The sequence below is a fragment of the Urocitellus parryii genome, chromosome X (assembly GCF_045843805.1).
Source record: "Urocitellus parryii isolate mUroPar1 chromosome X, mUroPar1.hap1, whole genome shotgun sequence".
Lineage (NCBI taxonomy): Eukaryota > Metazoa > Chordata > Mammalia > Rodentia > Sciuridae > Urocitellus > Urocitellus parryii.
Window position 1 is genome coordinate 80,267,356 of NC_135547.1, and position 14,651 is coordinate 80,282,006.

The 14,651-nt window shown below is 36.6% G+C and overlaps 1 non-coding gene and 1 pseudogene across 1 annotated transcript; both read left to right on the forward strand.

Moving 5' to 3' along the window:
• The first annotated feature begins 1,457 nt into the window (after positions 1-1,457).
• Positions 1,458-1,562, forward strand: LOC113194511 (U6 spliceosomal RNA). Its single transcript, XR_003302300.1, has one exon. It is a non-coding gene; the product is annotated as a U6 spliceosomal RNA (small nuclear RNA).
• Positions 1,563-8,867: 7,305 nt separating this feature from the next.
• On the forward strand, positions 8,868-11,249 carry LOC113194484 (protein lin-54 homolog pseudogene; annotated as a pseudogene).
• The last annotated feature ends 3,402 nt before the right edge of the window (positions 11,250-14,651 follow it).

The following is a 14,651-nucleotide window of genomic DNA, read 5'->3' on the forward strand; positions in this document are numbered from 1 at the left end:
TTTTGATCTTTTGTTGTGTTTCTCCTTGAATTTGCCTCCCTATCACCCAACTCAGTGGACATTGCCAGCTTGGTCATTCCATAGCCTGTCTCACAAGATTGTGGAGGGGTAGCCATCTCTGTAGTTCAAGTCATTATCTTCTCTTTCCAAAATATAAATGAGGCTAGAGCTGGCTCCAATCAAGCATTTTCCAAATGATTAGATTCCCTGAATCCCAATATCACCTCTGTGGGGGTTACTGATAGAATGCAAAACCAACATTTTCCATCCATAAAGACATCAACACCCAACCATGCCAAGGCCTCGACCTTCTGAGAAGATGAGTGTTCAGTGATGTATGAGGCCCGCCTCCTGCTCAGACAGATCCATGGATTCAAATCTGAACTTTTAAAGGGTCATTTGGGGAAACCAATACCAAGCCCAGCTGGAAAAATTCTGCCTGATTCATTAAGAAATGACGAGTAGAGCTTGTGAAAGTGGAAAGTGGGGCTAGAGGGAGTGGGGCTAATATGGTTTAGTAATGCCATCAAAGTGTTCTGGCCAGTGGCAAGGAAATGGGCAGCTCAGGGCTTCCAAAGGCCCAGACTACTCTTCTGTCAGTATTCATGGCTCACTGCCTCAAGGTGTTGGAGTTCACAAAGCCATCCTCCCCACATTGTGCCTCACTCCACCCCTCCAGCGGGTGTGGGAAATAAAAGTCTCTAGTATGGATGGGAAGTTTTAAAGGTCCCCTTGGGGCTGAGACTTCAACCCACATGAGACACTCTGCCCATTACCCAATTCCTTTATGGACCTCTGAGCTGGACACATATCACCAAGCCTGGTGAGCAGGGTGGACCTACTCCCACACACACACACTGAGGATTTGAGATATGAGTTTAAGACCTCAGAAATGAAGAGTTTGGAAAGAGGGAAAACTTTACCTCACAAGGGAAGAGAGTGGCACCAAGAGGCTGGTTGATATCCCAGGGCAGTATCAGAGCTCACTTCTATCACATTCAGACTTTCTACAACATAGACTCCATGCAAACTTTCTTATGATAAAAGAGGATAAAATGGTTGATTCTGAAGCAGCCATGAGGTGACACACAAATAACAGCTCATTGATTTATTTATTAATTTATCCAGACAACAGCTCATAAGTGCCTACTATATGCAAACCATCATGAGAATAGAAATAGACAAGGGAAGTGGCACTTTCTCCAAATGCTCAAATCCAAAGTGGTCATTCCCAAATACCAGCTATATATAAATAAAGGCCTTTAAATGGTATAAATGAGAGAATCACAGTCTCCCAACTTGAGTACCTTCAGAAAGCACCATCTATTTCAACCTCTTCATTGTTCAAGACATAAACTCAGGAAGGGAAAAAGCATTCTCGGTGTTGTACAGCCAAATAATAATACAGCTGACTTTTCCACTAGGACCTCAAAGGACTAAAAGGTTACTGTAGTTTCATGCTAATTTCAGGCAACACTTTTACAAAAATTAGAATGATACAGAGATTAGCATGATCCCTGCACCAGGATGACATTCAAATTCACAAAGCACTCCATATTCTATATATATAATCAAAATATCATACTGTATCCTAGAAATATGTATAATTATTATGTATCAATTTTAAATTGTTAAAAATTAATATCAAAATTAAATGTTAAGACAACGCTGCACAGGAGTTTTGTGTTAATATTTAAAGAATAGATAGGATTTTTCCCAAAATTGTATTATGAAAATTTTTAAGTATACAGTCAGGGCAGGCTACATTAATTTGTGGGGCCTGGTGCAAAATGAAGAAGTGAGGTCTCTCATTCTTAAAGCAGGGGGAAATTGCTGTTAAAGCTACTAAAAAAAGTGTTTTCTTTCTTCTGTGTATTCACACACCCTATCTATTAATTCCTCTTCCACACCTACCCACTGCATGCGCCTCCCTGCTCCTCTCCCTCCCCACCCCCGTGTGTGTGTGTGTGTGTGTGTGTGTGTGTGTGTGTGTGTGATGGTACTTTCTATTTGTTATTTAATGTGGTTCTAAGAATAATTGACATTTCAATTATTAGTATGAATTTTATTGTTCAGCTTTATTTTTCAAGGTTAGTTTAAATGTAAATATAAGAGCATTAACTCGTAGGTTAATATCACTAAAAGTGTACAATTCACATTTAATAACTCATACATGAATATGTATTTCATTCTTATCAGAACAATGGAAATATTACACAAAACTGAACTGCTTTGTATTTCACTTTTTCATGTACACACATTCTACCAATAGTCTTCACCTTTGATTTACTGTTCTAAGGAAGAATAGAAAAGGAGCTACAGACTGCCCTATCTTTTACTTCTATATCATAGTCAATTATAGTAGTTGGCTAATAGAGGAAAATAACATGAGTAAGAAAGAATATGATAGGGTTCCTTGGTCATTTTAGAACACCACTGCCTTCTTTTTGCAATCAAACCAAGTCTTGGTCTAAATGAAAAAAAATAGCCTCTTGGGGTTTTCTGGGCCCTTGCTTAGTCATAAACATAATTCATTTGAGTCTTGTTGTGCTCCTGGACATTGTGGGTTCACTGGAATTCTGTGCTAATATAATATCATAAATGTTATACATACATGGGGTAGCACTAAAGAATAGATATCTACTCCCCTTATGCACATGCACCATTGTCCCATTGGATTTTCAACATGAGTTGGGAGATGAAATTATTATGAATTACAAAAGAGGAGCAGCAGGACATTAAACCAAGCACAGGGCCCTTTTGTACATGAGGCTGTAAGTAAATGCACAGATTAAAATACAGAGAAATTTATAGTGAATGAACATATAATGAACCTCCACCTAAACTTCATTGTTGAACAAAAATCAACTCAAAGTGGATCACACACTGAAATGTAAAATATGAAACTATAAAAATTTTAGAAGATAATATAAAAGAAAATATTCAGAACCTAAGGCTTGGTGAGTAGTTCTTAGCCATGACACCAAAAGCATGACCAATAAAAATATTGATAAGCTCTACTTCATCAAAATTTAAAACTTTACACTCCATGAAAGATTCTGTTAAGAAGATGAAGTGACAGGCCAAAGATTGAAGACAACATTTACAAATCAGATATTTGACAAAACATTTGTACTTAGAATATGTAAAGAACTTTCAAAACACAACAGCAAAAAATCAGATGATTCATTTAGAAAACAGACAAAAAACATGAAGAGACATATAGTGAACATCACCAACAATTAGGAGGAAGCTAATTAAACCACAGCAAGATATCTTCTGTGTATTCACACACCCTATCATACCTATCAGAGCGACTAAAATTAAAAATAGTTATAAAATTAAACGCCAGCAAAGATATAGAGATTCTGAGCACTTCATTTATAATTTGGAGCATGTAAAATGATGCAGGCACTCTGAAAATAGTTTAGCAGTTTCTTATAAAACTAAATATGTAACTACCATTTGACCTAGCAATAACACTCTGGGTATTTATTTAAGGCATATGTAAACATATTTTGGGGGGCTGGGGTTGTGGCTCAGTGGTAGAGCACTCACCTAGCACATGGATGGCTTGGGTTCGATCCTCAGCACCACATAAATATACATAAGTAAAATAAAGGTATTGTGTACAACTACAACTAAAAAATAAATATTTAAATAATAAACATTTTTTCACAAAATCCTATACACAAATGTTTATATCAGCTTCATTTGTAATAGTCCAAAAGTGGAAATCAAGAGCTTTCTTTGGTGAATGGATAAACAAACTATGGTACATCCATATGGAATACTACTTAGCAGGAAAAAATCCCAACTATTTATTACTGAAACAGCTTGGATGGATCCCAAGGGCATTATGCTGAATGGGGGAAAAAAAGCAAGCCAACCTCAAAATATCACATACTATATGACTATATTTGCATAGCACTGAAAAAATGATAAAATTAAAGTGATAGAAAAACAGATCAGGGGCTAGGGTTGTGGCTCATCGGTAGAGCATTCGGCTAGCACATGTGGGACCCTGGGTTCGATCCTCAGCACCACATAAAAATAGATAAAGTAAAGATATTGTGTCCAACTACAATTAAAAAAATAAATATTTTAAAAAAAGAAAAAATAGATCAGTGGTTTCAGGGATTAGGAATGGAGGAAAGTTTAAATATAAAAGAGGGGCTATGGCTGTGGCTCACCAATAGAGCGCTTGCCTAGCATGTGAGAGGCACTGGATTTTATCCTCAGCACCGCATTAAAAAAATAAAAATAAAGGTCCATTGGCAACTAAAAAAATTATATTTAAAAAATATATAAAGGGGTAGCATGAGAGAATTTCTTTGTGCTAATAGAACACCTTTTCTAATTGTGATGTTGAATAACAAATGTGTACATAATAAAATACCATAGCACTTGTTATGGATTGAACTAAGTACCCCAAAATTCATATATTGGAAACCTAATCCTCACTGCCTCAGAATGTGGCTGTTTGTGGAGATACAGCCATTAAAGAGGTTATTAGCCTAGAATGAGTCTATTAGGGTGGGCCCTAATCCAATCTAACTGGGTATCCTTATAAGAAGAGATTAGCACATACTGAGACATACAAGACTTATATAGCTATATATACACAGAGGGATGAACATGTAAAGAGGAAGCAAGAGGGAAGTCATCTGCAAGCCAAGGAGAGAGGCCTTAGAATGAAATCACCTCTACAAGGACCTTTATTTGAACTTCTAGTTTCCAGAACTGTGAAAAATAAATTTCTGTTGTTTAACTCATCAAGTCTTTGGTATGTTTGTTTATGGCAAGCCCAGAAAACTTATACAGCACTATATGCCAATAAAAGATACATGCATATAAAAACTGGTAAAATGGGGGATGGAGTTGTAGCTCAGTGGTAGAATGCTCACCTAGCACATGAGAGGCCCTGAGTTTGATTCTCGGCACCACATAAAAATAAACAAATAAAATAAAAGTATTGTGTCCAAATACAACTAAAAAATAAATATAAAAAATGGTAAAATGGCATAGGTTGTATTAGTCTGCTCAGGCCGCCAAAATATCACAAACTGATATCGTAGACAAAATATCACAGGTGTTTGTTTTCTCACAGTTCTAGGGACTAGGAGTGCAAGACTGCAGTGCCATAATAGATTTCTGGTGAGGACTCTATTCCTGGCTTGTAGAAGGCAAGGAATAAAATATCCTCACATGGCCTTTCTTCAATATTTATAGGGATGAGGGAGAGAATGCTGGTATCTCTTCCTCTTTTTATGAGGATACCAGTTCTATCAGATTAAGGTCCCACTATTACCTTAACCTTAATTACTTCCCTAAAGGGCTATTCTCCAAATACAGTCACACTGGGACTTAGGGCTTATTATGATTTAGATATGAGGTGTTCCCCAAAAACTCGTGCATGAGACAACACAAGAATTTTCAGAGGTGAAATGATTAGATTATAAGATGTAACCTAATTAGTGCATTAATTAGGATGGATTAACTGGGCAATTGGTATAGGCAGGTAGGGTGTAGCTGGAGGAAGTACATTACTGGGAAGGTGCCTTTGGTGTTTACATTGTGTCCACAGTGAGGGGAGCTCTTTCTGCTTCCTGGTTGCCATGTCCTGAGCTCCCTTCCTCCACCACACTGATGTTCTGCCTCACCTCAGGCCCAGAGCTATGGAGTCAGTCGACCATTGACTGAACCTCTGAAACCATGAGTCCAAATAAACTTTTCCTCCTGTTCTTGTCAGTTCTTTTGGTCAAAGCAATGAAAAGTTGATTAAAACATGGCTTAAAAATATAAATTTGTTGTGGAAATAATTCAGGCCATCAAAAAAAGTATATTGTTTAGTTCATTGTACTGTTGTAACATCAATTTCCTGGTTTTGAAGATGTACCATGGTTACGTGAGATGTTATCATTGATGGAAGCTGGATTATAGGTACACAGGAACTCTCTGTACAACTTTTACAGTTTCTTTTAAGTCTGAAATCATTTTAAAATACAAAATTTAAAACAAAAACAAAAACAAATGAAATAAAAGCAAATATTCTAAGAAGTCCCACAGTATGCAAGAATCCATATCTTGACAGTTTGCATAGCAAAAGGAACAAGGACAGTTGGCAACATTCACCAATTCATCCAAGCTGGCTGAACCTCAGTGTCTACATGCTTCAAATCATGGCATGCAGGGCAGAGCACTTCCCAGGCCATCAGAAGCCCTGGATCTTTGCCCCCACTTTTGCTTCCATTAACATTAGGTATTTTTTGATATATTACTTCCTCTCTTTTGGTAAAATGGGGATGAGCTCTAACCTGCCTCCCTCACAATCCCAGGAGACAACACCAGGCATCTGGCTTATTGACATACTCATCTTACTATTAGCATTTTCTTCCCCAAGTAGCAAAAATAGAAGACAAGAGAAGAGGGGGAGAAATTAGGCAACATGTAGAAAGGAGGAGGGAAAAAAAGCTGCATGCCAGATGTTTTTTGAGAAATGAAGAAAGTGTGAGGTGAAGTAAGTGTTTGACAAGAATGTTCAGGAAGAAGATTAATCACCATTTCAGTGTTCCATGTCCAAAGTGATTGTGTCTTTGCTTGTTTGGCTGGATCTGATTTCAGAATTAGAGAAACCAGCTTTCTCATTAAGGCAGGACAGGGTGGGGGGACACACCAGGGCTCCTTTAAGGTTGGCTACTAATAGAGGACAGATGGAAATGACTGGAATGCCCTTAAATAAAGCAGAAAGCAGCTGAGAGAAAAACTGTTAAAAGAAAGTACATAAACAGTTTGACCACAAACTACCAGGTTCTGACTTGCTGATAGGGGTGTAAAACTAACTTGTCAGCTTGGTTTTTAAGTGCCAAACAGTGAGTGCTGAAGTGGCAGGGAAGACCAGTCAACAGGCACAGTCACTCCCACTATTCAAAACCTTCCATGGCTTCCCACTGCCTGACAAAAAAGTCCAAACTCCTTTGCTTTGAATAAGCTGACCCAAATCTGCCTTCTAGCCTTTTCCCCCCACTGTGTCTCAAATCCACAAAATTGGATGGATTATATTGACTGCACCTTCAAAAACCACATTGGAACCAAAGGTCAAGAGACCTAGATCCAAATCCCCACATTCTTATTATCTCACTATATGTTATGGTTTGGATGTGAGTTGTCCTGTAAAAGCTCATACATAAGACAACACAAGAAGGTTCAGTGGATAAATGATTGGGTTATGAGATCCTTAATCCCAATCAGTGAATTAATCCCCTGATGGGAATCAAATGAGTGGTAACTGAAGGTGGGTAAAGTATAGCTGAAGGAGGTAGGTCATTGGGGTGTGCCTTCAGGGTATATATTTTGTATCTGGCAAATAGAGGCTCTCTCTCACTCCCTCTCTCTCTCCATTTCTGTCTTTTCTGATCATCATGTGAGCTTCTTCTCTCTACCACACTCTTTTGCCATGATGTTCTACCTCACCTTGGGCCCTGAGAAATGGAGTCAACTGCCCATGGACTGAGACCTCTGAAAACATGAACTCCCAAATAAATATTTCCTCCTCTACAATAGTTCTGGTCAGGTCTTTTAGTCAGAACAGCAAAAATGCTGCCTAAAACACTATGTAAAATAAAATTACTTAACCTCTGTGAGCCTTGCTTTCTTCTTCTGTCCAATGAGTATAATAATGAGTATAATAATTCTGTTGCATAATGATGATAGTATTGAGACAAAAGCACCTTGGAGAGTCCAGCAGGTTTTAAGCACTAAGTTTCTCAACCTGTTCTATAACTTTCCTTGAACATGGTCAATCCCAAATCTCTCATACACATGAAAGAATCTATCTGTGACTAATAATTTCATCATTTAAGCCCCTCTGAATCTTTACCAAAAAATATTTTAAGAAAGTGTGTTCAAATCTCTTTGGCCTCACTACCCAGATTTAATATCTATCTTCTCTGTAGATATTTTATACAATAGTCTATGGAATCTACAAGCCTTAAATGATTAGATTATGATTTAAGACACCATATTTTAATCATCTGTTCATGAACATGTCTTCCTCATTAGTATATGGGGGTACTCAATGGCAAGAATTATGTCTTATTGAATTTAATGTACCCAATATCCATTAGGCAATAAGTCTCAACAAGGGATTATGGAATTAAATCTCTTCAGTATTTTGGGAAACTTCACTAGTGTAGAGTAACAAAGATTCATCATTATTATGTCAATTACACTTAAATCAATTTCTTCTGACAAATATTGACTTAGAAAAATGACAAACAACACAACAAAGATAAGCATTAGGGATCCAACTGTAAATGAGACAGTCTCCTTTGGGCACTGATTCTCAGTCTTGCCTGTATATTGTAATCCCCTGGTGAAGTATTAAAAAAACTGATATCCAAGTCTCCCACCAAAGGGATTATAATTTAATGCATCTTGGATACAGACATCATCGGGATTCTTAACATTCAGCCTGGGCTGAAAATCACAGATATTATGAAACAAGTAATTGTGTACATAATGAGTCTTTTGAAAAAAGAAGGATGCTATGGGAATTTATTATCTAGTCCTGAGAGTGTTGAATTCTATATCCATCAAAAATATCCTTCTGCAGTTGTGAATTTAGCTCAGTGGCAGAGGGTTTGCCTAATATGCTTAAGGCCCTAAGTTTGGTCCTCAGCCCTGAAAAAAAAATTACCTTCAGGAAAGAAGTAGAAATGGCCAGCGTATTATGGGATGCAGGGGTGGAATGGCGCTGGGCACGTGATTTTGAACAAACCCGGGTCTGTGTCTCGGAGGCGCCGCCGCCGCGGCTGCTGGGAGCCCGGGGAGCGCCGCGCGAGAAGGAGGCGGCAGCGCCACCGGTTTTGCACCTGATCACCTTTCTAGCAGGAGAACGATCATGGAGGTGGTGCCAGCTGAGGTGAATAGTTTGCTTCCAGAGGAGATAATGGACACTGGTATAACTTTAGTGGATGATGATAGTATTGAGGCTGTTATTGTTTCATCCCCAATTCCCATGGAGACAGAACTGGAAGAAATTGTCAACATAAATTCTACTGGTGACTCTACAGCCACGCCCATTTCCTCGGAACCAATCACAGTGTACAGTAACCACACTAACCAAGTTGCAGTGAATACCACAATTACTAAAGCAGATTCTAATACCACAGTGAAACCAGCTTTTCCAAGTGGCCTTCAAAAACTTGGTGCTCAGACTCCTGTGACTATATCAGCCAATCAGATTATTTTAAACAAACAGACATCTGATCTTAAACTTGGCAATCAGACCCTTAAACCAGATGGACAGAAGTTAATTTTAACAACTTTGGGCAAGTCTGGTTCACCAATTGTTTTAGCTCTACCCCATAGTCAACTACCCCAAGCTCAGAAAGTTACAACTCAGGCCCAGTCAGGAGATGCTAAGTTACCACCGCAGCAAATTAAAGTAGTTACCATTGGAGGGAGGCCAGAGGTGAAACCTGTCATTGGTGTCTCAGCATTGACCCCAGGAAGTCAACTGATTAATACTACAACTCAGCCCTCTGTGTTACAGACCCAACAGTTAAAAACAGTACAGATTGCCAAGAAGCCTCGAACACCAACCTGTGGTCCAGTAATCACGAAGCTGATCTTTGCAAAACCAATTAATAGTAAAGCAGTTACAGGACAGACAACTCAAGTATCACCATCAGTCATTGCAGGTAGGGTTCTTTCACAGTCTACTCCTGGAACTCCATCAAAGACCATAACAATATCAGAAAGTGGTGTTATTGGATCAACTTTAAATTCTACAACACAGACACCAAATAAAATAGCCATCTCACCTTTGAAATCGCCAAATAAGGCAGTGAAATCAGCTGTGCAGACCATCACTGTTGGAGGAGTGAGCACATCACAGTTTAAGACAATTATTCCTCTGGCAACTGCTCCCAATGTCCAGCAGATTCAAGTGCCTGGAAGCAAGTTTCATTATGTCCGACTTGTTACTGCCACAACAGCCAGTAGCTCAACCCAACCAGTTAGTCAGAATCCCAGTACAAACACTCAGCCTCTTCATCAAGCAAAGCCAGTGGTTGTTAATACAACCCCAGTGTGGATGTCAGTTCTATTTGTCCAAGCTCAGGCTGTCAAACAAGTTGTCCCCAAACCCATCAATCCAACTTCACAAATAGTAACTACTAGCCAACCACAGCAATGGCTTATCATGCCTGCCACCCCACTGCCACAGATCCAGCCTAACCTCACTAACCTGCCACCAGGTACTGTCCTGGCACCAGCTCCAGGAACAGGGAATGTGGGTTATGCAGTGCTTCCAGCTCAGTACGTTACTCAGCTACAGCAGTCTTCATATGTGTCTATAGCAAGCAACTCTAATTTTACTGGAACATCTGGTATCCAGACCCAGGCAAGACTCCCATTCAATGGGTACTGTGACTGCTTTGCAAATGGCGAATTTTGCAACAATTGCAATTGTACTAATTGTTACAACAATTTGGAACATGAAAATGAAAGGCAAAAAGCAATAAAGGCATGCCTTGACAGAAATCCAGAAGCTTTTAAGCCTAAGATAGGGAAAGGAAAGGAGGGAGAATCAGATCGACGTCATAGCAAAGGATGTAATTGCAAACGATCAGGATGTCTTAAAAACTACTGTGAATGCTATGAGGCAAAAATAATGTGTTCCTCAATATGTAAATGTATTGGCTGTAAGAATTTTGAAGAAAGCCCAGAAAGAAAGACATTGATGCATTTGGCAGATGCAGCTGAAGTAAGGGTGCAGCAACAAACAGCAGCGAAGACGAAATTATCCTCTCAGATTTCAGACTTACTTACTAGACCAACACCGGCTTTGAATAGTGGAGGAGGAAAGTTGCCATTTACATTTGTAACTAAGGAAGTAGCTGAAGCCTTCTCGCCCAGGCAGAGCAGGCAGACAAGAAGGGAAAATCAAAGGCAGCAGCAGAGCGGATGATTCTTGAGGAATTCGGACGATGTTTGATGAGCGTCATCAACTCTGCAGGAAAAGCAAAAAGTGACCCTTGTGCCATGAATTGCTAACTCTTGCACAAGACTGATAAATGAACCTGTACAGAAATTTTAAGGATGCTTGACTGTCTGGAAGATAGTTTAACAATTACTGTATTTGAATTCAGTCCTTGTTTTAAGAGACCTGAAATTATAATATTGAAAGAGAAGAAATTTTAAATGAGGAAATTAGTACATTTTAAATCTTAGTTAATTCTATGCCCCTTCTAAATAGAATTTTTCTTTTAAATTTTTTTCTTTATTGTATTATATAGATTTTTAATTTACTTGGGTTTCTTAAGAATTAGATGTTCTATCCTTCTGATTCTATTGGCAAAGAACATTTATAAATTACTATAATTTATAATGTATGGCGTTGTATGACTTTGTTCAGTAGAAAAAACCAAAGCAGCATTGGTATTGCCCAGTCATTCTTTGGTTCTAGATTTAGAATAAACATAGACAGAATGTCTACATAAACAAATTATGGAACATATTTGGATGACATCTTATGTTTATAAAAGTGCTATCTTTTTAAGAAAAATTAGCTTTTTTAGGGTGAATTCTGGGATATGCTATTGTCACTTTGGTAAATTAGAAGGGGAAGCAATCCCCAGGCACACTTTTAAAAATTAAAAGTCATATTTTCAAAAAAACAGAACAAAAGAAAACAAAATATTAAGGGACAGTAAGTGATTTTCAAAGGATGGGCAGTTTTTCTATAATGAGGAATGGCTAACATGCTGAAGGATGTTCTCCATTGTCTTTCAGAGGTGGTATGTGTTTGAAATAATAAATTGTTGAAGTGATTGCTGGGTATTGTTAAAATGAGGTATGTGTGAATAGAAGTAAACATTATGTAGGGTTAATGTAGATCCTCTCATAACTATCAAGTATAAAATTTGGCTTGAATGGAGAAATAAGGAATAAAGAAGCTGTAAGAGTGAATTTGGGGAAAGACTTTTCATCTCTACAGTTTTCTTTGTAGACTTTTGAACAGAAAAGTTTCAAACCAATACACGACTCTTAATTGATTTACTCAAATGGGCTGCCTAACAAAGCATTCAAAATTATAGTGGGATTTGTTTTTATATGGGATGTTTAATATGCCATTATTTTTAGCCAGTGATTTGGTAAGCTGAAGGTACGTGTGTTTTCAGATAATTGTTGAAATTACCTAAATCATTTTCAGTAATTTAAAAACTCTATGAATTTAAGAGCCTTTTAATAGGACTCCTGATTTTATGACAAAACAACAACAAAAAACCATGTTGGAATTCAGGCGTTTTGTTAGGTACTTTAATCCTCAGTAATTATTAGTATATGATCATTACATTTCCTACAAGGACTCTATAGTTGTATGTATTAAGTGTGTATATATGTTCATATGAACATGCAAGATATAGGCAATAGAAATTAAGTAATCCAGAAGAGGATTCCGTTATTCATTAAAGTATCCTTCTTTTGAAATTTGGATTTATAAAATTATAGTGCAGTAACTTTAAATGTAGATAGTGCAAACATTCTTAGCACCTCAATCTAGTATGTCTAATTAAATTTGTATAAATGTAAATTAGTGTAAGAGGATAAAATAATATCTAATGAAGTTATTTTTCAAAAGATTGCAATAAGTTTTTGGTCTGAACCTAAACTTTGTTCATTTTGTATATATTCTGTGTTAATTCTAATTGCACCATTGTGATGTGTATTTATATACAGTGTGCAGAAAATGTTTGTGAAATTTTGATTACAATTGTAGATTATGTATGATGGCATTGCTTAAGAATGTCTTGCTTGTAAAAATTTGAAGGTGCAATCAAATGCTACTAGTTTTTGATTTTCAAGAAGCTATCTAAAGAAATAAGCCTTTTTCTTCCTGTGTAATACTAAACAACTTTTTGTATTTAGGCATTTGCATCAAATTGCTGAACAAGATTAATAGCCACATTAATCCAACAATTTTAAAAGACTATTTGGGGAGGGTTGGATATATAATTTTCTGGCTCTATTTACATCCCAAAGTAGAAAGATTAAATTTATATTTACTAGAGCTATTCAAATACACTTTTCTATATTGTAAAAACAGGATAGGAAAGTAAATCATACAGAAAAATAAACATTTACACTATTCTGTAAAAAAAAAAAAAGAAGTAGAAATGAAGACATCCTCAGATGAAGAAGAGCCAACAATCTGTCATCAACAGACCCATCCTAAAAGACTAACTAAAGGAAGTTCTCTAAACAGAAATAAAATAGTGAAAATAAAAAAAGAAGAGGGCTCATGGTGGAATGATGCTTGACTAATATATATGAGGCCTAAGGTTCAAACCCCAACACCACAGAAAAAGAAAGAAAAGAAAATCTTAGAGCTCAGAAAGGAGGGGAAACAGAAGAATCATGAAGATAAACACCACTTTGAGAATTTTCTAAGTCATCTGTGATGACTGAAACATCTTTATAACATCATATGATGTGGTCCTTAATATATGTAGTAGAAATACTTTTTAAAATTATATTACAAATAAAAGGAGGGTAACTTCAGAACATTTATCCCAGAGGAATGAAAACTTCTGTCTATATACTCATCTGTGCATGATTACTCATAGCAGCTTTATTCCTAATAGCTCCAAACTAGAAACAACTAAAATGCCCTATAAAAATTGTTAAACTAGAGCATATCCATAGCATGGAATACTATATAACAATAAAAATAATCAAACTATTGATAAATGCAGCAACTTGGATGACTCTGGGGGCATGATGCTGAATAAAAAAGTCAATCCCAGAGTACCACATACTATATTTTTTCATTTATATAACATTCTCAAAATGATGAAACTATAGAGATATAGAACACAGTTTAGAGACAAGAGAAGAGGAGAGATGGCTGTGGCTATTAAAATTTAATATGATGGATATTTGTGATGAACCTATTCACTATCTTAATAGCAGTGGTGGTGTGTGAGTCTACATATGTGATGAAATGATTTAGAACTATATACATAAATTGTACTAGTGTTAATATTCTGACTTTGATATTGCATTATAGTTAAGATACAACCACTGGAGGAAATTCAGTGTAGGACACATAGAACATATTTATAATAACTTTGTAACTTCCCATGAATCTATACTTTTTTAAATAAAAAGTTAAATATCAAACATTCTAAAATAAGAATAATTATAATAACTTATGAGTAGATAAGAACTATAAAAATCAAGTTACCTTTAATAACAATTAATCAATTACCTAAAATGTGAAGGCAAGGGAGAAGTATATAGTTTTGTATATGATTAAAGTGGTTATCATCTTAAAAAGGATGTTATAACTATAAGATATTTTACTTAAGTCTCATAGTAATCACAAAGGAAAAATTGTAGTAAATACATAAAAGTTTAAAGCAAGAGCCAGAGCAATTAGGCAAGAGAAGAAAATGAAAGTGATAAAAATAGGAAGGGAAGAAGTCAAATTATCACTCTTTGCAGATGATATTTTCCTTTACCTAGGAGATTTTTAAAAATCCTACCAAATTCTACTAGAGCTAATAAACACATTTGGCAAAATAAAAAGTTATAAAATCAAAAACTTTACTACATACCAACAATGAATCTGCTGAGAAAGA